Here is a 20,608-nt window from a genome sequence, read left to right on the forward strand (position 1 = left end):
AATGTACTAGAGAGTAATATAGTTGACTGAAATTGGATTTCTTTCAAAATGGTTTTATTCAGAATCAGATCTTGGAAGAATTTCATATAGGTTTCCACTTATCTATAACTTACAAGGGGCTGATTGCTACTAGCTTGCAGTGACAACAGACCTAAGAGCATGTACCAGTATGTCTTAATGCTGTATTTACTGTATAATGTACTGCAACATCAACAGCAACAGCATTCCTGGTAATTTTATCAATGTCTCTTCCCCTGTTGTACTTACTTACACTCCCTTATGAAAGTTTACTGTACATTTGCACAGACCTTTAGCATTTTCATCACCATAGACATATACTGTACATGTACATGCTTACATGGTGCAGACTTTTTTCTCTAGTCATGACTTTCCATTCCTTTGCATTGTCTTTTGCAAAATTTTTATCCTGCTTTATCTGTGCTTCACTACACTTTACAATAGTAGAATACAGTAAGCCTTTATTGGGGTTGGTTAGCAGTTTTACTGTAAGCAAGTTATTCAGCATTATGTAAGTGCATGCTGGATATATTATACTTAAGACCGACACAGTTGTGTGAAGGCACATCATAATTTGCAGTTTCTTGAGATACACAGTAGATAAAAGGCATTTAAAATCAAGAAAAGAAATATCTGCCAGGAAAAGTTCTTTTTAATGTACTGTGAGGCAGAATTTGTGTGAGCAACAGATGGGTACAATGATACTATTTTGGGTAAGTCTTACCCTCAGAGAAAAGGAGTTTGTAGCAGCACTAATAACATGATGACCTAATTGAAACTTCCTAAGAGGCTTTTCACCTTAATACTGAGGACTATGAGAAATATAAAATACTTTTCTTTTGGGGGTTGTGTAATCTAAATTAACAGCCTATTAGTGCTCACTTTGCCGAAGTGGAACATAAGAGCCTCAGGAATGTTGCATGCCTTGCGGTTCATCTTTCGAGTCTTGTTGCAAGCTGTTCTCTGGCAGGCTTTTGTGAATGAGACATTTGGCATGACACAATGTCCTTTACTAATACACCTCTTTATATGAAGGACTACACTTCCTAATGGAGACCATGGTGAGCCCACACATCGGGCATCAGATGGATTTGGGTTTCTATGAAGATGTCAAATAAAAGTGAACAGCCTAAGAATGAAAAAAGGCGTGTCATGGCCGTGTGAACCAACGTCATGCAACTTCTGTAGAGTTCAGAGCTACATTGCAGCTGCAGCGCAGGACATACCGTAAAACAGATGGATGTTGCAGTACAATGATAGAACAGTGCAGTAATACCTCAGTTTGTCTACTAAAATGTTCAGAATGGCAGTGCATTGGCCAAACAACATAATAAGTTTATTACCAGGGCTTCCATAACCTTATGAAGTGGACATGCAAGGGAACTATACTGAAAATTAAACAAGTTCTCTATTTCTGTTTTTGATGGATAATTAACATTAACCTAATGACCCACTGACACGTGCATAGTATAGAGATCCTACTCTGCTCATAGTATAATCTAAACATTCCTGTCAAGAGGAAAAATCTATCTTACAATCCAATGCAGCCTCCAGCAGGGAGAAGCTGTTCTTTCATAAAGTGTGCAGATAAAATGATTCCGCGTTTAATCTTCCGGCACAAGATAATCATAATGGATTGAATCAACAATACCTATTGTAAAAGTGCAGAATGCTTAATAACTTCCTAAAGGTTCTGCCCACGGTTCAAATCCTACATTCACAGATACTGTAATGTTAACATTTATGGGAACTGAATAATAAGACTGCTGGAACATAATTCAGCCTATGGTACAGTTTATTCACTTTATTATCTGTGAGCTTGAGCCTCGCCTTGGCAGAAAGTCAATTACTTTATGAAGTCAATGGTGCAACTGCTGGTTATCTGTTCTCTCACAATGACTGGAGATCATCTGTCACACAGGTATTGTAAACTGATTACAAGTCTGCACTAGAACACAAAGATTGAGCAACTTCTAACAAAAGGAGTGAAAAGAGAACACCCACGCACTGGTTCACATACATTAGTTAGTCTGTACTAGCAATTAATGTTGGATAAGTAACTGCCGTCATAGTTGTTTAAAAGTATCTCTGTTTGACAACCTTTCAGATCTTGGATTATGGGATTGAGAGTCCAATGTAAACTTTTTTGTGATAGCTCCTGCCTCTTGAAACTATTTTTTGGATACCAATAAAAAGAAAGTGTACTGTGTTAATGATGAAAAAGAAACAAAAAATATACTGCTTGTTGGGAGTTCATGAAGGAATCACAGAAGCACTGCAGCAAGTGTTTTAAAATACTGCAACAGTTATATTTTTCCACGTGTGTTTATTCCATTGTATTTACTGTGATAGCTCTTGTTAGGGTAAATAAATAATTCTGAGATCATTCAATTCAGCTTGTTAAATATATCTAAAATAGAGATACTATATGATATTACTTTTCAAATTATATTTTTTTAAAAATGATGCTTAATCCTGGACAGTACAATACACAATATTTCATTAATAGATATATAAATATTCATTATTTTGGGCTATTTACATTAAACTCATTACACCTCATATTTACATTAAATTTGTTACATCTTCCACCTCCCAGAAAAATAATCTGTCCTTCTGAGTGTTACATTTCAGAACTGAGCCATTTTGGGGGAAAAGATTCAACTTTCATCCAAAACCAGTGCTGGAATCACCCTGTCATAACTTTGAATAGTATTACATCAGAGCTACAGACCTTTTTGAAAAAGTGCCTTGGAGAAGGTGACACAAAAATGTAAATAACTGTAAATGTTTCCTGAACATAGTCTTTAACATTAATTGCTTCATATGGTTTAAAAGTAGGTAAAGTAGGTAAAAGTAGAAACTACTGACTTTACAACTTCAAAAGGTACTATGAATCTTGAAACAGAAACAGACAACTAAAACAAACTTTTCTCCAGTGGTTCATTTCATGCACTGTGAATTACTGCCCAAGCTTCCCCTCGATGCAAAGTATGAAGACAAACAGCAACACAAAATTGCAGGAGCTGAACAAAAACAATGTACACTACATTGTGCGTAAACCTTTATGTGGAGCACCTCGAGTGCATCTGTCCTCTCAGAAATGCAATGAAAACACAACACAACTCCTACAGTATGTTCATTGCTTAATAGAACTATAAAGGGGTTCACCTGAAAAATCACTCAGATTAGATGTTGGTGCTTCTCCCCATATGAATGGGACTGGAATCACAAAGACTGGGCTAAGAATGTCTGTATAAGAAGCACCTTGTTACATGGGATTTCATTAGAAATTATTTGCAAGATTTGTTCTGGGTTTTGATGACAGCAAGTTTTATAAGTGTTAAACTAAAAGAGCTACCAACACAAGACTAGAGACAAGGCAAGAGTCTTTTATCACAAAAGCTGGTCCAGGTTATTCACAGCCTGTTCTTTGTAGTGATTGAAAGTACTTATTTATGTGACGGGCATTAAATTAAAAAGAGGCATCTGCTGCACAGAAAGTGACCAGTCCCAGATCTTGAGGAAGCAAGTCTTATGTATATAAGTCAATACCAAGAAACCCACACAGAGTGTATTGGAACATGTGGTTTTCTGTTCATTGATGGATGATGTGCCACAGACAACATTTTCACCTGTCTGTTCATGATGTGCTTGGAATGGAATGAAACAACATTTGTCTTATCATTGAGCAAAAACCTGAGGTAAATCATCGGCTTTGTGAGTCACATGTCTTGGAAAGGCACTCACTTTACACTTCGAGGTGAGGCTTGGTATGGTTCTGTGGATCAGTTTAGTAAATAAATTTGACATGCTGTAGCATTACATTTTATTTGGGTGAAATGTAGGAGGGAACAATGATTTACTTTAAAGCATCCTTCCATATTCTGTTGCAAAATACAGTGTTAAACCATAGTACAAAATCAGTTTATGACAGGAAAATACAGTGTATTATAATCTGTATGCTTTTTCTTTCATTCATTTTATTGTAGACTGGGATTTAATAGTCCTGTGATATATTGTAGACATACTGTATCTCCATATAGATGTTCATAGATCCTTAACCTTACATGTTCATGGTCAAGTTATTACTGTATATTATGCAGGCTTATTATATGAACTGTAATTGTGTTTATATTGCAATACTTCTTTTAGCACTATTATTTTTTATTTGTCATTGATTGGATTGTAAATTCTCTTGGATACGGGGCAACAGCTAAATAGAGTTGCACTCTTACATGTATGATATACATGTATATCATTGTATTTCCCTATGGCAGATATGCTGGTAGCTATAGACAGTGGTTACTGCCACCACAGAAATTTTGTGATACAAGAAAACTACAAAATGTACTATGCTAAATCATAATACAATGAATATAGTACATTTAAGGAAAAGTAAGAAAAGGCACAAATGAAGATTTTATTTCAGATATCTTTGAAACATATGTAAACAAAACTACCCATCTGTGGTTCTACAGAATAATTTCTTATGCAGAATGTAATCATTGATATGGGTTTAGGGGTCATTATCATTAAGGTCATTTGTCATGTGGCGTCTAAGACATGAGCATGATTCCCTTACTAAACTGGTTTAAACTTAGATGAATCTCCACACGCGCACCTGAGATACTGAGATCCCAAACAGAAAAGCAGAGTGTGGAATTTGCTGTGCTGAGACCACATAAAAATGGAGGATTTGTCATGCACGGCTTTTTTGAAATGTTATACCTTTCCCTTTTCCAGTGAACATTAAAATCTCCATTACCTATTCATCGAGTAATAATTTGTGCTAATTGTCCCATTGAAGGGAAGTCTGCTATCTGAAGAGAGTATCAAGTGAACATTTCCCATGTGAAATGTGAGCATGGCTTTAGCTTTGAAGAGATGAATCAATCTTGAACAGCTTTGCTGGCCTGTAACTGGAGTAAATAAATATGCTATTCATCGTTTCAGTTTCATGAGTAAGAACATAGCAGGAGGAACCTTCTTTTTTTTCTTTTAAGTCATGTCATAAAAAGTGTAAAATACCAGGCAAAAATTAGTACTACTTATAAAACGTTATTAAAAAATGGCTTGAGGGCTATTTAATTTCATTCACATCACAAGTAATATATCATAAAACCTACAAAATATAAAAACTGGATTATTTCGTAAGGAGAGTTTCACAATGTGCTTTGTTTAGAAAATATGAAACGTTTTACAAAATATTCTCATTTATTACAGGGATTTTTGTTTTTCCTACACTGTAAAATAATCTTGAAAAAATTCTTTTTATATTGACTGATCATGCCGGGATGTAACTATAGTATTTTGACTAACAGATTCCGAGCAATGTGTTTGAATGATTAATTAGTTGTAAGTGACTAATGTCAAGTGTGAATCTACTAACATTGGAATATCCATCCATCATGTGGTCCTGGTAAGGGTTTGAGACAACCTGGAGCCCATCCAGGAAGCACTGGACAGGACACCAGTCCGTAGGTTGAGGCACAAGCACACAGGGACAATTTAGAGACACCTACCTTTAGGAGCCAGAGAATCTGTGGGAGGTGGCTGACTAACACAACTCCGGGAAAAAACTCACAAAGACATTGAACATTGATCTACTTAAAATGAAAGTTTACGGAGGTTTTTTCAGTTGGTACTTGTCTTTCAGTCTCTTAAAGGGAGTTGTTTTAGCTCTTTGTACTTGAAGGCCTCACTGCTAAAACATTCATACATGAAATATTAACAAAGAGCTATCATGAGTACAGTATGTTACCCATTATCTTTTCACCTAAATTGTATATATACTATATGTGTGTATAAATGAAACTTACAGTATACAGTATGTGTTTGTACAGTATGTGTCTAACCTGTTTTTTCCAGCTTTTCCTTTTAATTAAAGAAGATATCTATTTTATCTAAGGAATGTAATAATTCTCTGTTTGCTTACAGCTCCCCTAGAATCTCAGAGACAGAAAATTGTATACACTTCAGGATAAAATTTGGAATAATGTTATAATGCTTTACTTTTTAATAAAAAGTAGGAGAAAAGAAGTAATGTTATGTAGGAATAAAGATGTTATCCATAGGAATGTTTGAAGAAAGTCTGAAGAACAGATGCCAAAGCTTTTAAAGTGGCAATCCATGTGCCTCTGCAGACCTGAGAATGAAGGTAATGTATCTGGATTGGTACTGTAAGTTACTGTATGTGAGATCTTTACAAAGCAGTGTGGAGCTGAATCACAGAGGAGACAGCCACCGGCAAAAATGCCTTAAAACAGTTGGAAGGCGAAGGATCAAAGAATTCATTATGAAATGTTGCTTTTCTTAAAACCTTGAGGTTTGCCTTGGCTTTTAAAACTGCATGTTCATGAGTCTTGGATGCTTCTATAAATCTCTATTTTCATAGCAAAATCTATAACTTATTCTGTACAGACAATCCTTTACACAGTAGGTCATCTATTTTGGATTTGATCATACACAGGAGTATCTCAGTTGTACTATAGCTTTCTGTTGTCAGAAAAATAAGTCACAGCATGTAATGACTATTTTTAAATAGCTGCTCCTTGTTGTTTAAAAAAATCTACTACATGTTTAAAGAAAGTGATTTTTCTGTTTATTTTTACATTTTCATTAAAAAACATCAATCAAATCATTTTTGTGTTGTATGTGCTGGTTTGGCATTGAATTTCAATGGAAGGTTGCACATGGTAGACAGCTCTGCTTAATAGTTAGTCATTTCAATTTTAATGACCATAACACATTAAGAAACATCATCCAAGTTCCTAAAGTGAAATACTTGTGTAACTGATAGCTATGTAAAAAGATTCTTTTCTTTTTGTAATGGAATATTAGGATTAGAATTTGATTTCTTTACCAAAGCTACTGCTGTGAACCGCTGACCTGTGGCAGACAGCAGAGATTAAAAGTGAACTGTAGCAGACAGCAGAGATTAGGAAACAAATTGAAATGTGTGGCACTACTGAATGCTGCACTGCTATACTTGAGGGCATTATTTTAAGGAATTTGTACACGTTTTGACTGAAAAAATTAAATGTCCTTACTCACAAATCCGTTTCATTTTTTTAAAATACTTTTGAATTACACTGTTTTTGTGTTCAGAACTGTAAACTGTGGACGCTATGAAAAGTAATGAGAGCAGATGAGCAAATTCTGTAATGTGGTACATGTGGGTAGTACAACATCTCATACATTTATGGGTTGCATACAGTAATTTGCAGTACGTAAATGCATTACCATAACCATGTCAGGTTAATAGGCTGAGGGATACCTTGGCAATACTAGTGCCATGCTCAAATGACCAGACGCAGGCAGTCCCCTCTATGACTAATGAACACTAATAAAATCTAGCCTTTGGAAAAGTTTGCAAATCAATTCAGCCTTGCAAAGGTTGCATACTAATAAGCCAAACTTCACTCCAGGTGTGGTTCTGTGCTAATTTTTTGGCTACTGCCTCAGCTGACGTTTATTCAGAACACAGTGGTGGCCATTCAGTGAAACCCAACACGACGGAATGTGGTCACTTTGCAGGCAAACGCGAAGGACAAAAAAGCAGTGAACACCCACAAAGCTAGGAGGAACTCTGTTAAAGAAGTAACAGGGCCAGTTTCCCTTTCCATGTCTGTATGATGTAAGGTGTCTGATTTTTGTAATTTAATCTGATGAGGGCATCTTTAATGTTCTTTGTTTTAGAACTCATTTCTCTCTCGTTCTATCATAGGTTCCCTGCTCATTTTCCCCTTTTCTAATGGCAAAGAAGGGTCCAGGAGCTCTTCTTTCATTCCAGCAGAGCTCTGAATGACCCAATTGGAACAATCAGCTTTTTAATTTGTGCATGTTAACAGCTTCTCAAAGGTATTTAATCACTGACCATTTAAAGCTGGCTATAAAACCTGCTGGACTGTGGCTCTCCTGGAGCAAAGTTGCTGCCTCTGGCGTTTTCACCTCCTAATAAATAAATAGTTTACAGTTTTAGTTAGAGTGGAGAGATGTGTCCATACTGGAAGAATGCTCAACAGAAAAAACATATGTTTTTACTTTCCAGCTTGGAATGAACTTCTACTTATTGGTTTAAAGGTGTGTTCATCTAAATATTAGAAAAAAACTTCAGTGGAAGTTGCTTCTTTGGATGTTATTGTTTAGTGCTTTTTGTTTTTTTAATGATGTACAGTATTGTACCCTTTTTAATAGTTGTTTTACTGTTAAGTTTCAAAACACTGAATTCTGTTTGACTTTTTTGTTTGAAATGGCATGAACTATGCAATGGTTAACATAATCATAGGATACGTCATAGGTCATAGGCCATAACATAACATAGGATAACATGGTGGTGTGGCAGTTAGCATTACTAATGTCACAGCTCTTGGGTCCGAGGTTTGTTTCTGGAGTGAGGTAATTTCTGTGCAAAATATGCATGTTCCCCCTTTTAAGACCCCATGCGTCCAGAACATGCTCTGGTTTTCTGTGCCCTTTAGAAGAACTATCCTTCTTTTGAAATTGAATTGACTTAATGGAAATAATTTTGGGGGCACATTTTATTTTGGGTAATGTTTTTATTTAGATCCTTTAAGCCAAATTACAATAGACAGACATATCTGTATAATATTTAATCTAGTGGCCACAGACATGATAGTTCATTCAAGAAAATCTAGAATCATACCTCATAAGATAAAATAATAAAGAAATCAACTGTTGATACCTGCAGTTATTTGCATTACAAGAGCTTTGAGAACTCCTGTAGAATAAGTTATGATGACCCAGGCAAGGCAAAGGCTTACTTTTCTTCATTGGATTTTAAATGATAGAAATGAGATGAAGTTTCATACTTTATCTCGTGGTATACTAATGGGCTCAATGAAGATGGCAGGACAATGAGCATCTCTAGAGGAGGATAAGGCCAAAAGATCTTTTGATGACATAAGAACAACTTCTGGTCCTATAGAAATTGTCTTAAGGCCTGTAGATCCTCTTTGTATTCTAGTCTTAATTCCAGTCTTTTTTTTCTTCCACAAACAGCTTCCAATTCCTTCAATAAATTGCTTGGGCCAGTCAAAATGTTAATTCCTTCCTTTTGCTGACCATTACATTACATTTATGTTATTATTTCAAAATGAAATAGCAAATGTAACTGATTGTTGACACACTAGTTATCACTGCTACCTTGCAGTGCTGGGTCCCAGGTGTTTTATGTGTGTGGGGTTTGCCTGGAGAGACTTGGGCTTCCCAAGACCCTATATTGGATAGGGTGGTTAGAAAACGGATGGATGTTACAGACTGGCTACATACCTCTTGGATTGTATTCCTATATCCCTCCTCAAATCTTTTTTTGTATTGTTTTTTTTAATCTATTAATTAGTATTTGAAATCTGGTTCTCAGCCCCTCTTTTGTCCTCCTGCCCTTTTCACAACTGTGTTTAGAAAAAACCTGCTTTTGACCCCAAAGTGCTTAACAATTACTGACCTTTTTCCAATTTGTCTTTTGTAGCAGAAATGTTGGAATGGGTGGCTGCAGCCCAATTACACTGTCGGCTTTCATCTAATGAGCTGTTTGAACCTTTCTAGCCAGGATTTAGACAAAGACACAGGAGCGAAATAGCCCTTGTTAAGGCAGCTAATGACTTGCTGATGATTGCTAACTCTTGGTCACTTAATATCCATTTCCTCGTGGACTTAAATACAGCTTGTGATACTATCGAAATATTAATTTGTTGGGATGTGGGATGGGCAAACCATGTAGTACCAACACTTTAGGCATGTCTGCCAATGGTGAAGCTCTCTGTAACCGTGATGCACATCTCAGATCATTTTATGCAAATAAATAATAAGAGTTATTGGGTTTTCTTAATATTTAAATACATCAATGGTTTTGTTTCCTTAAATGTTTCAATGAATTGCAATATATACAGTATGAATTCCAATTTAAGTTGGATAAAGTGGTTAGAAAATGAATGGATGGATATTGCCAAGATATTATTTTTGATAAATATTGCTTCATTTGATCAAAGTCAGTGTCAAAACATCCTTAACCAAACAGAGGCTTATGCCTCAAATCCATAGCAACAGTGGTGCACAGATACTGTACTGTATGTTTAATAAAGGTTAAGAAAGGATCTCTTCTGTTGCCGGGCGAAAACCTCTTTGTAAACACCCAAACAACTTTATAGGTGAAAAGGGGCAAGCAGTTATTTATTTGTTTTGCTGTTTTTTTTGTCTCTTGCCCTAGATTTTGCACTGACCAATTGCAATCCTGTTACCAGGATATTGATATATAACACCGTTTAATACAGCTTGCCAGTGCTAATCCAACAGATTTCCCTTCTCCTTTTGCTTAAATTTGATTTCAATATTTTCCGGATGCTGGTGGGATGAAAGGAAAAACAAAGACTATGAAAAATGCATGTTACAAATGTCGAGAAAAGTTTAAAAGCAAGGCAGGAGACATTACACATGTTGTAAGGAATGTGGTGTACTTGGTGTTCTCTTGAAGCTGTAAGTACATTTTTCATCCCCAAAGGCATGTGCAGGTATTCTGGGAAAGTGGTTTTCATTAGTGATAGAACTGGATTATTCTCGTTTGTTTTAAAACAGGCTGGTCTAATATACTCTCTAGGCAATATATTTACATCTGGATGACTCTCACAGAAGATGACAGAGCAATATGATGTTCAATAGTGTCAAATGGTCAATAATTATCAAAGTCTAGATAATTGTCCAAACAGTTTATGAAATACATTAAAAACTATATAAGAAGGACGATGTTATTAAAAGATTGAAAAAGAACAGGACAGAGTTAGAGAAAAGGTGGAAAATAAATTGCAAATACAAGTTAAAAAGAGACATTAGGCCAAGAAACGGACAGAATGGAATATTGTGATGGTGGCTAAAATAAATAGTAAAATATTTTTTCAGCATTACAACAGCAAACACCATAAAGGGAGAAGGAAAGCGTATATTTCAGATATAATAATGTGGAATGTTTAGACAATGAAAGGCAAGTGGCTAACGTATTAAATATTTCGCTCAGGTGTTTAACAAGGAAGAAATCAACAATGTGTCTCAGGTTGACTAATGGTTTGTTTGGAATGATATTAGCATATAAAAGGCTTATGTGTTACAGGCGCTAGAAACATACATCAGATTAGGATAGATCCTTTTAGGGTGGATTCTGACTTAGAAGCGTACCGTCAATACCCTAGAGATGGTAGCTTCACTCTGTTGGATCCTCCCAAGCACAGATTCCAAATAAGATGACCAAATAGCCAGGACCTGATGATATTCTGTCAAGTGTATATACTGTACAGTTAAGGAGCAAGACATGTTATTCGTGGGCCATTAACAAAACTCTTAAAGTTCTCACTCAAGAAAGACTGAATGAACAATGTAGTGCCCATCCATAAAAACAGTGCTAAAACTGAATCGTGTAATTGTACACCTATAAGCCTACACTTACTGCATGTAAGGTTATGGAAATGACAGTTAGAAAATAATCATCTGTATGACAATAGTATTCTAGGGGATAGTCACCACAATTTTAGAAAAGGTACATCTTGCTTAAGTAACTAGAACTTAAATTTTCTTATTGGGGAACTAATATCCAGAAGCCTCTGTACACAACAAAATCTTTTGAAATGACTCCATCCTGAATTTGTGTTTTGAACCTTGCCTAAAAGATATTCCTTACTTGCATTTTGAGGTGACCTGTGATGTTTCTGAGACTTTCTGCTTACAGTTTCCCCCTCACAATTAATGAGAATGCTTACTGAATCCAGTTTTTACACACTGTTTAATTACCATTGATATTTGTACAGTACATTATCACGTGACATTTAATTTCAGACTCCTGTAATACACAGAATTAACCCCAGGCCTTGGTATACTGCAGTTCTGTGAGTACAGGAATCTGTCTGTAGCAGCAATCTAACTTGTTAACATGTTCCACACATACAACATTCCCAGCCTAAATGAAAATGTTCTACACCAAATCTGTTTTCACTCAGTTTATTCTCTGTTTCTAGTGTCTGGATTATGGGGTTATGGAAATAGTCATATCAGTCCTCTGAGAATCTTCTTTGTTTTTGGCTTGACAGAAAAGGTTGAAAAGGTTGTATTCAGTCACTTTGCAGTCTGATGTAATTAAATTATTGGACACATGGAAAGAATAAGAAGTACATGTACTGCTCCTGTTGTATGGCCCCTCTCTTTGTGTTCTTTTCATGTCAAATCTTTATGAAAATGGAATTCAATGATAAACTCTTAAAGTGAATATGTAAGGCATATAGCAGTAAACTACACTTAAATATTTGCACTGTACAGTATATTGTGTTAAATGGAAGTCATTAACTGATGTTCAGGAGGCGTGACAAGGACAAATCAATTTCACACAGCTGTACCTAATGTACCTAATGATCTTCACCACCATTATGAAATTAGCTATATATACCAACATTTTCAAAATCATCTGAAGAATCCCTCCCACCCCATCTCCACCTTGCAGCTACAGTACCCCTTGGTTCACATGGTCTGAATGGGGTTTGAGTCTCCTTGTCTTATGGCCAGGAGGCTACCCATTTAGGAAGCAGGTTAAGCCAAACCTACAGTATCTCTCTAAGTATTCCAAACATTCACAAAGCATTCAATTCTAGATGTTGTTATTCCTAGTGAAATAACATTAAAAGGGAACTGCAAAACTATTTTTTATATTTTGTGCATTTCAAACCTCAATTAAGTCATATACACTATACACAGTAACTTGTAAAAGCTCCAACTTACATCACAAAATAGATTAAATTTCCAGGTATGTGCAGCTCCATATTCAGCGATTCAAATGAGGTAACAAAACATCCGGTGAAGTGGACTGGCCCTATTATATTGGAAACAATCCAGCTTATGAATACATTTCTTTTCGTTCAATAGAATTTTGCCCTCAACTTTGAGATGGACGACAAATTCAATTTACTTGTTAACTCTGCATGCAGATCATGTTGGAATATTTCTTTAGTGAAATGTCTGCTACACAACCTGTACTTATTTACTCGTACATAACATTACATTGGTCATTACAGTGACTAGTGAGCAGGATGGGCAGCTTCACATTGCAATTCATGCAAACTTTAGCTCTTGCCCCCGGTAAAACCAGCAGTTTGCAACAACATGGCAACTATACTGTAAATTACTTTCACAAAGTTCATGATTGTGTACTTTGTTTTGGAATTTATAAAATTTTGCAATACCAGCAATTAATTTATTTTGTTACAGAGATTTAATAAACAGTCTGAGAAACTTGGACTTCAGTTCCCCTTTAGCTGGGTAATTGTGCACAATCCCTAAAATTGTATGAACCAGGTTATTAAATTGATAACTTTTAGATTTTTTTCTGGCCAAAATAACTGTGCATTTCATGTAGTTGTTCCAATTAGGATCACAGCAATAATTCTAAACAATAAAATTGCTGTATCTAGTGTTCTATGCATGAAGCACTTCTAGAACAATGCATACAATGCAGTCATCCAAGTCTTCAAGTTCTTTGTCCACACAGCATTCCTATTGGCACATGGAGGGTGTGAACGCAAGTCACAGTGTCCTTATCATGTACAGTCAACATTGAGTTGTAATGTACTGTATCTTGGTGGAGCACTTGTAATATCTTTTGAAAAGATGTGTGTTCTGTTTGCTAAAATATGCACAGCATGTGTATTGCAAAAATTCAATTAAACTGCTTAAATATTTGTCATATTTGTCAAACACTGTCATAGTGTAGTGTTTGTTTGCATGGTAACTGTACATATCAGGGTTCAATTCTGGATTGGGGTGCCTTCAGGGTGGAGCAATATGTTCTGTGCTTGCATGGGCTCCATTGCAAGAGGAAGGGTAGGACTCCTACCTCTTTAATCTGCACTGTGGGGTATCGTTGTTATGATACTGGTTCAAGCTCAAGTAAAGAGCATGATATACTGTATAAAAAAACAGGATACAGCTTTAAAGGCTTATCATCTTTGATTCGACTCACTAGATCAATCATTAGAGCTTGATGTCAATTTTGAGTGACATGCTCCTTCTGCATAATGTGTGATGAACAGGGCTGTCTGGTACTCCTTTCAGGAGGCTTGTTTTAAAATTTGATTATTTTGCATTTTTTTGAGATGGTTTAAAATAGATTCAGACAGAGTAATGTGATGTCATAAAACATTACCTCCTCTTCACTAACTCTTTGGGCTTGAGTTCTGCTCCCAGAAGTGAGTGAAGGAAAAAAAGAGGAACACTCTTGGGATATACAGTAGTACCTTTGATCAGTCATCTGTCTCAGATATTAATGCAAGAACCACCAGTAGTAGAGAATTCATGTCATGTCAAGATCAAATTAATACTGACAATTTATTTCTTATTAGTGGCTAGACAAGCACAAGGAACATTTACATATGCATATCTATACAGCACACTCTTTCAAACAAAGGGAGATACAGAGTTTATATAAGAGATATACAGTATACTGTACTCTTAAATCTGTAGATACTGTAGTTTTCATGCTACACAGAAATGGAGGATGTTTATTCCAGGGTAAAAGCTTATACTGTATATTCTTTCTCCACTACAGCCACAGGGTCTGTCCCTTCTTAAGAGCTAACCAGAACTGGTCTTTCAATTTGTTTGATCCTTCTATATACTACCACACCATGCCACTTTTAAGAGATACTTGGGAGAGTATAAAAGTTCAGTTAAATTAACTATTATTATAGAGTATATGGTTATCCCACAATACACAAGATAAAGGCCATGGAAAAATAGCAATAATAAGACCATAAATACGTTTATCAAAAATTACAATGTTCCTAGCTCTTGTAAATAAGTCTGCATGTACATGTGGGATATACAAACAAAGTAACTTGCCTGTCGGACACACAAGCATTGAATTAATGTGTCTTTTCGCAGGATGAAACAGTCTGGTAAAACTCCTCTGGTGAAACAAGACTCAGCAGTAAAGTTTGCCATTAAAGTGTAGCTGAGGTATTCCTAGTAGCTTTCTTAGTTTGGGCCAATCTGTGTCACAGATGTGTCACTGTTGTCTTGAATTTGAGCATGTTTTATGAAATTTTCAGAATGTCAGCAGTTTGGGACAAGCTCATTCACCCTGCATCCCTAATTTCAAGTGGAATCTGTAGGTGTGTTGTTGCTTTTTGCTGTTGGAGCTCCTTATCAATTATTTCACTGATGTACAGTACTTCAGCTTTGCAGGTCTACTATAGTTCTTGGTTAGGAACACTGTTTGCTTGCATGTGGTCATAACAGGAAACAATTAAAGTGAATACAAAGAAATGGATAATAAACTAATAAACTGGTGAAGTCAGAGTTCCTTAATCAGCTTTATTGGCTTACTAGCTTTGTAGCTTGCAGTTAGTGAAAAGTCTTGAAATCTCTTTTAAGTACTAGTCCAGGGATATGTCTTATAAGAATACCTTCTGACAGTGATATTGAGTTTGCCTTAAAATTGTGCAGGTTTGCAACCTTCCTCTATAACGTTTTACAATTTTTCAGTTTATAGACGTGAAAACTGATGTCTGTACAGTCTTCAGCATTTAACATGGCACAGTTAGGCTTTTATTATTTGTAACCTACAGTTGTTGTAGCATGACCAATGCTTCTTTAAAATATAATAATAGTTAAAATGTAAATGGTAATAGTGTATTTTTAAGCTTCAGGGATGTCTGAAGAATTCTTTGTTTATTTTTAAGAAATAATTTGTATATTATAATTTTGAAATCTAAAATCACTGAAATGAGACTCTGCAACAGATTGAGGACAATGTCTGCTTCGTTCTCCATTCCTTCTAACCCAATGGCAGCATTTTTGGTTTTGTTTCTCTTCTTGAACAGGCTCAGTCATCTACATCACTGATTTCCACATTCTGAATGATACAGTATACAGTAGTTGCCCATTAGTGGTGTACTCTGCCTGTGATATTGTGCAATTCTGTCCTATTCTACTGTACATCTTCCCCATTGTTTGAGGAAAGCGGAATAAAACCAGCTATTTATGCACAATTTTTCTTTTCAGACAAATGTATTTTTATTCCAGACAATGACACTTTTTTTTTTCCGCCCAGCTTCAATATCAAATCACCGTGCAACAAAAATAGGCTTCGGGTCAGTGCCTTCAGAAAAACTGCAGAGAACCACTGACGAGCCCCATGTTGCAAACCTGACCTAACTTGCCTACTGCACAAGGCCTGAACATATGGAGTCAATGAGAACAGATTTTTGCAGACTGTGAGGGGGGCCCTGGCTTGGCTAATTCTCAGACCCAGACAGCTGATGAAAGCAGTCCAGCGAACAGCTGTAGAAGCGCAGCCTTTCAGCTGTCAGAGAGCTTGACACAGTAAGCCTCTCCTTCAAGGGAAGCCCTCAGCACTGTGGCACAGGTTTGCCGTATGTGAATCAGAAAGCTAATGTGTTGAATGGTTAGATAAGTGGTTGTGGAAACCTGACCTGTCATTTTAGGTGATAATGGAACCAGTGTTTTTCTGTCCCACAATTTAATAAGTTAATAAGCACTTGGGTCTTAACCTTGTAGTAGCTCTAGAACCCTTGGAGACATGCTTGTTCTCCTGAGAATCTGTTTTAAAGGTTTGTTCTTCGATTGGAAAATCAGAACAAAAATTGGAGATTCTTTCAGGGTTTTTTGAGAGGCAAGACTCAAAAGAGTTTTATGGGTGATGGCAGAAACAAGAGACCAAAAGAATAAACACAACATCTGCTGAGAAAATGAAGAGGTTTGTGTGTGGAGATGCATCAGAACGAGAGCTTCAAAGAAAAAAAAGTGGATGTAAATTCCACATTGGAAAGTAAAGTGAAAGAAGACGAAGGTAACATTTTGGTTGTAGCCTTCTTCAGGCGTATGAGAAACTCATGATGAAAAAGTGGTGTGAAGGATGATAAGGAAGATAATCTTTCGGGTATGCACTTGGCCTCATAATGGCAGGATACTCTAAAAATGGTCAACTTTTGTGAAGACTCCAATTATAAAGAAATAAAAAAATTAAACTTTTAACCTGAACTTACTATAAAATATTACTTGTAAATTGCCAGAGGAAATCAACAAAACGTTAAATCATTCTGAAATTTGAAAAATGAAGTGCATTTGGCATACAGTATTTTCATTTTCATTCATCTTTTACTATAGTTGTAGCTTGCAATCCATCTTTTGATGGTGATAATAATTGAAGCAACACATATTTCTCTGTTTTGCAGCTGAACAGCTGCTAAGTATTACTAATGCAAACAATGACATTCAAACTGCGGCAGTATTTTAACTAACAAGAAGAAGAAAAAATGAAAAAGATTGAATTAATTCATCTGATTAATGAAAAGTATCATAGCACACTAAGTGACTCAAATGTAGGAACATCTAATTCTTTTTAATGTGCATTAGTTGACCAACAAATGCCACAAAATCAAAGACAGATAGCAAATTATGTCTATTTTTCAATGAAGGAAAGCAAGTTGTACATTTAAGTGTTGTTTAGGAGCGGCACACTAATATGTGCTGCAATATAACAATAAATGAACAGAACAGTCTTATCTGTGGGTTATTGCTACATTTATGTTGATATTATTGGCAAAAGGTAAGACAAAGTACATTAGGCTAGAGTGAAATGATTAAAGAACTGACAGATGATGAAAGTCATGTGTGATTTAATGTTTTCTAACCTTCAGTGCAATAAACGTTTATTTCTTCCTTCAGAACACCCACTCTATATTGAAAACTTCTTTATAGGATCCATAAAGTGGGCTTAATATGCAAACATAGAAAGAGATTTCCCGAAGACGTGTTTTTTATTGCAGTTCTAACTACCATAAATAATAAAAATGTGAATACGATTACTGTGTGACGCATTACAATTGTGTAGAATCCTCTCAAGTGTATTGCACTAAAACTAGTTTATGAATACATGTTGAATACAACATAATAAAATCAGCATTAATATAATACAGTCAAATAAATGCACTGGATAGTATTTAATTTTGTTACCTTGTATGCAAAAGGAAATATAAAGATTCTAATTCACTGTTATGCATCCAGGTTTTCTGTGTTTATAACAATTGTTTAAGTAATATCCCTTAATTTTCTTTTTAGAAATTATGAATACATATTAATGCTTACCAGTTTCATTTTCCTAGCTTGAACGCATTGTAATGTTATGTCTTTTGTGACTTCTGCTGCCTGATTGAGATAATTTCCAGCTGCTACAGCATCCTCTTTTTGTAGCTCATCTTTGTGTTTGTGTCTGAAAATGAAGCCTTGCCCTTTAAAATGGAAAATAAGATTATTATTATTATTATTATTATTACATAGTATAACCTGAATACTATATGTGTGATATACTTTGTTCAGCTGACACTAACATTTAAAGACATCTAAAGAAATGGATAGTTTTGTAAATGCTAAAAACTCACATTTTTAGGTTGAATATTGTAGCTACTGTATATACATTAGTCAGAGAAGGAGCTACAGTATAAAACCATACCTCTGTTTTTTTTTCAGTTTAATTGTAATAGACAGCCATTTTAAAACCTGCAGGATGCTGTAATTATTATCAATAATTATATTCAGAATTATTCATCATTTTATTGCCTCTTTTATTATTATACTCATACTTTTTCCATACTGTTTTTGTTTTAATTAATATAAAACGGAGCGGTGGCTCTGTGGCTAAGGATCTGCGCCTTTGCCCATTCAAATCCTGCAGCCGGCAGAGAAATCCTACTCCGTTGGGTCCCTGAGCAAAGCTCTTCACCCCAACTGCTCCAGGGGTGCTGTACAATGGCTGACCCTGCACTCTGACCCCAAGCTTCTCTCTCCCTGTCTGTGTCTCATGGAGAGCAAGCTGGGGTATGCGAAAAGATGAATTCCTAATGCAAGAAATTGTATAGGGCTAATAAAGTTATGTTATGTTAATTTGAATACGACTTTTAATCTCAGGTAGAAAGTATATTGGGCACATATATTATAATTGTAATGTACAGTGAAAATCAGAATAAAATGTCAAATATAAGTATATTGAACAAGGTATAATACTGTAGGTATATATTTTTCCACACTTTACTTTATGGGACTTCTTGAACATAAATTAAATCAAACATTTAACCTACAGTCTATAAACAAATTGTATCACTTGGTGCTTCCTTTTTATATGCCTCAGGGTTCTCCTGTCTACAGGAGAACTTGAACAGGAATTAGCGTTGTAATCCAGAGGTTAATTGAAGAAACTGATAGTGATATCTGTGTTTACTGGTTCATGAAAATCTCTCTCTGAACAGTACCAGAGTGCCTTATCTTATCAGAGAACTGTTTTATTTTTGGAGGGGGAAACTCTAGTCCTTGACAGCCACAGCATCAGTTTGTTTTCATCCACTATCTGGTTAGTTTGACTAATTATTTGTATCAAATGTCAGATTCACCATGTTTGTTCATCTTTATAAGTTGCAAATAAAAAATGACCCTACAACCTACAGAACTCCAGGAGTTGCTTACCTGTGCTCTAAAGTCATCTTAATGCGTTGAATGTCAATTAAACATTGCTGTTATTTGTCCATTGGTTAATGCACAGATGAGCTTTAAAACATCTAGGTCGATAGATATTATCTTCACTTTTAAACAGGATAGAGAAAGTAACAGATCTAAAACAACAAGAGCCAAATGCAATTCCATCTTATCCTAAACTTGAGTTTAATTTTCATTTGGACATGATGCTCTTATACAGTTTTATAAATATCATATGAAGGTACCTATCAGATAAATATTTGGGAAAAAAGCAAACAAAAAAGGGTATTTATTGGATTGAGAATATTCTTAATCTGTACTAATTTCTTCAGACACGTTTTAGTGGTATACACTGGAAACTTTCATTGTCTAAAGCAGTCAGGAAGCCTAAGGAGATACTGTAAAACACTCATAAACATCCATAATTAGGTACAAGGCAAATTCTTACAAGAAGTGAAAAGGCAGACAGGACCCAGAGCACTGAAAATATAATTTTACCTGTTAGTCATTTTCTTGATATAACTAATGGTTTTCTTTGTACAGAAAGTGACTGATTAAACCCTCACCCTGCATAAAAAACAACCTTTTCACAATGTCAGCCTAACAATTCGGGCTGTTTAAAATACACATTTAGCTGAACAGAAAATGTGACTTTTTGCCACTGTATAGAGTACCTAATAATCACTGACCATGAACAAGAGTCTTACAAGTGGGACTCTTCTTCAAGTACTAGTCAAAATGCATTAAATGATTTACTCCATTAGAATACAAAGTTAATGCATCATATAGAGGGAGTGGAAACACATACAGTAGGAACTATATTCAAAACATTTAAGCACTAAACTCTGAATAGGAAGTAATGAGTATTTAATCAATTACAGTAGGTGTTTTGACTGCAGAATCCTCAAAGTTTATTTCATAACAAATGTGCTGTATACACTGTATGGTCTTTCCTCCAGAAATCAGAAAAGGGAAATGGATGTTGATGTTGTTTTAATTATCAGATAAGACTTTAAAGACACTTAATAGAAACGCATGTTCCTCTCTC

The 20,608-nt window shown here is 35.5% G+C and overlaps 1 long non-coding RNA gene across 2 annotated transcripts in view; it reads right to left on the minus strand.

Moving 5' to 3' along the window:
• LOC148657358 (uncharacterized) overlaps positions 1-20,608 on the minus strand; it is a 127,678-nt gene that overhangs the window by 44,764 nt on the left and 62,306 nt on the right. For both annotated transcript variants that reach the window (XR_015940941.1, XR_015940942.1), the window contains exon 2: positions 18,181-18,323. This is a non-coding gene — a long non-coding RNA (uncharacterized LOC148657358). The remainder of the gene's footprint in view (positions 1-18,180; positions 18,324-20,608) is intronic.

The sequence above is a fragment of the Lepisosteus platostomus genome, chromosome 8 (genome assembly GCF_059453375.1).
Source record: "Lepisosteus platostomus isolate fLepPlt1 chromosome 8, fLepPlt1.hap1, whole genome shotgun sequence".
NCBI lineage: Eukaryota > Metazoa > Chordata > Actinopteri > Semionotiformes > Lepisosteidae > Lepisosteus > Lepisosteus platostomus.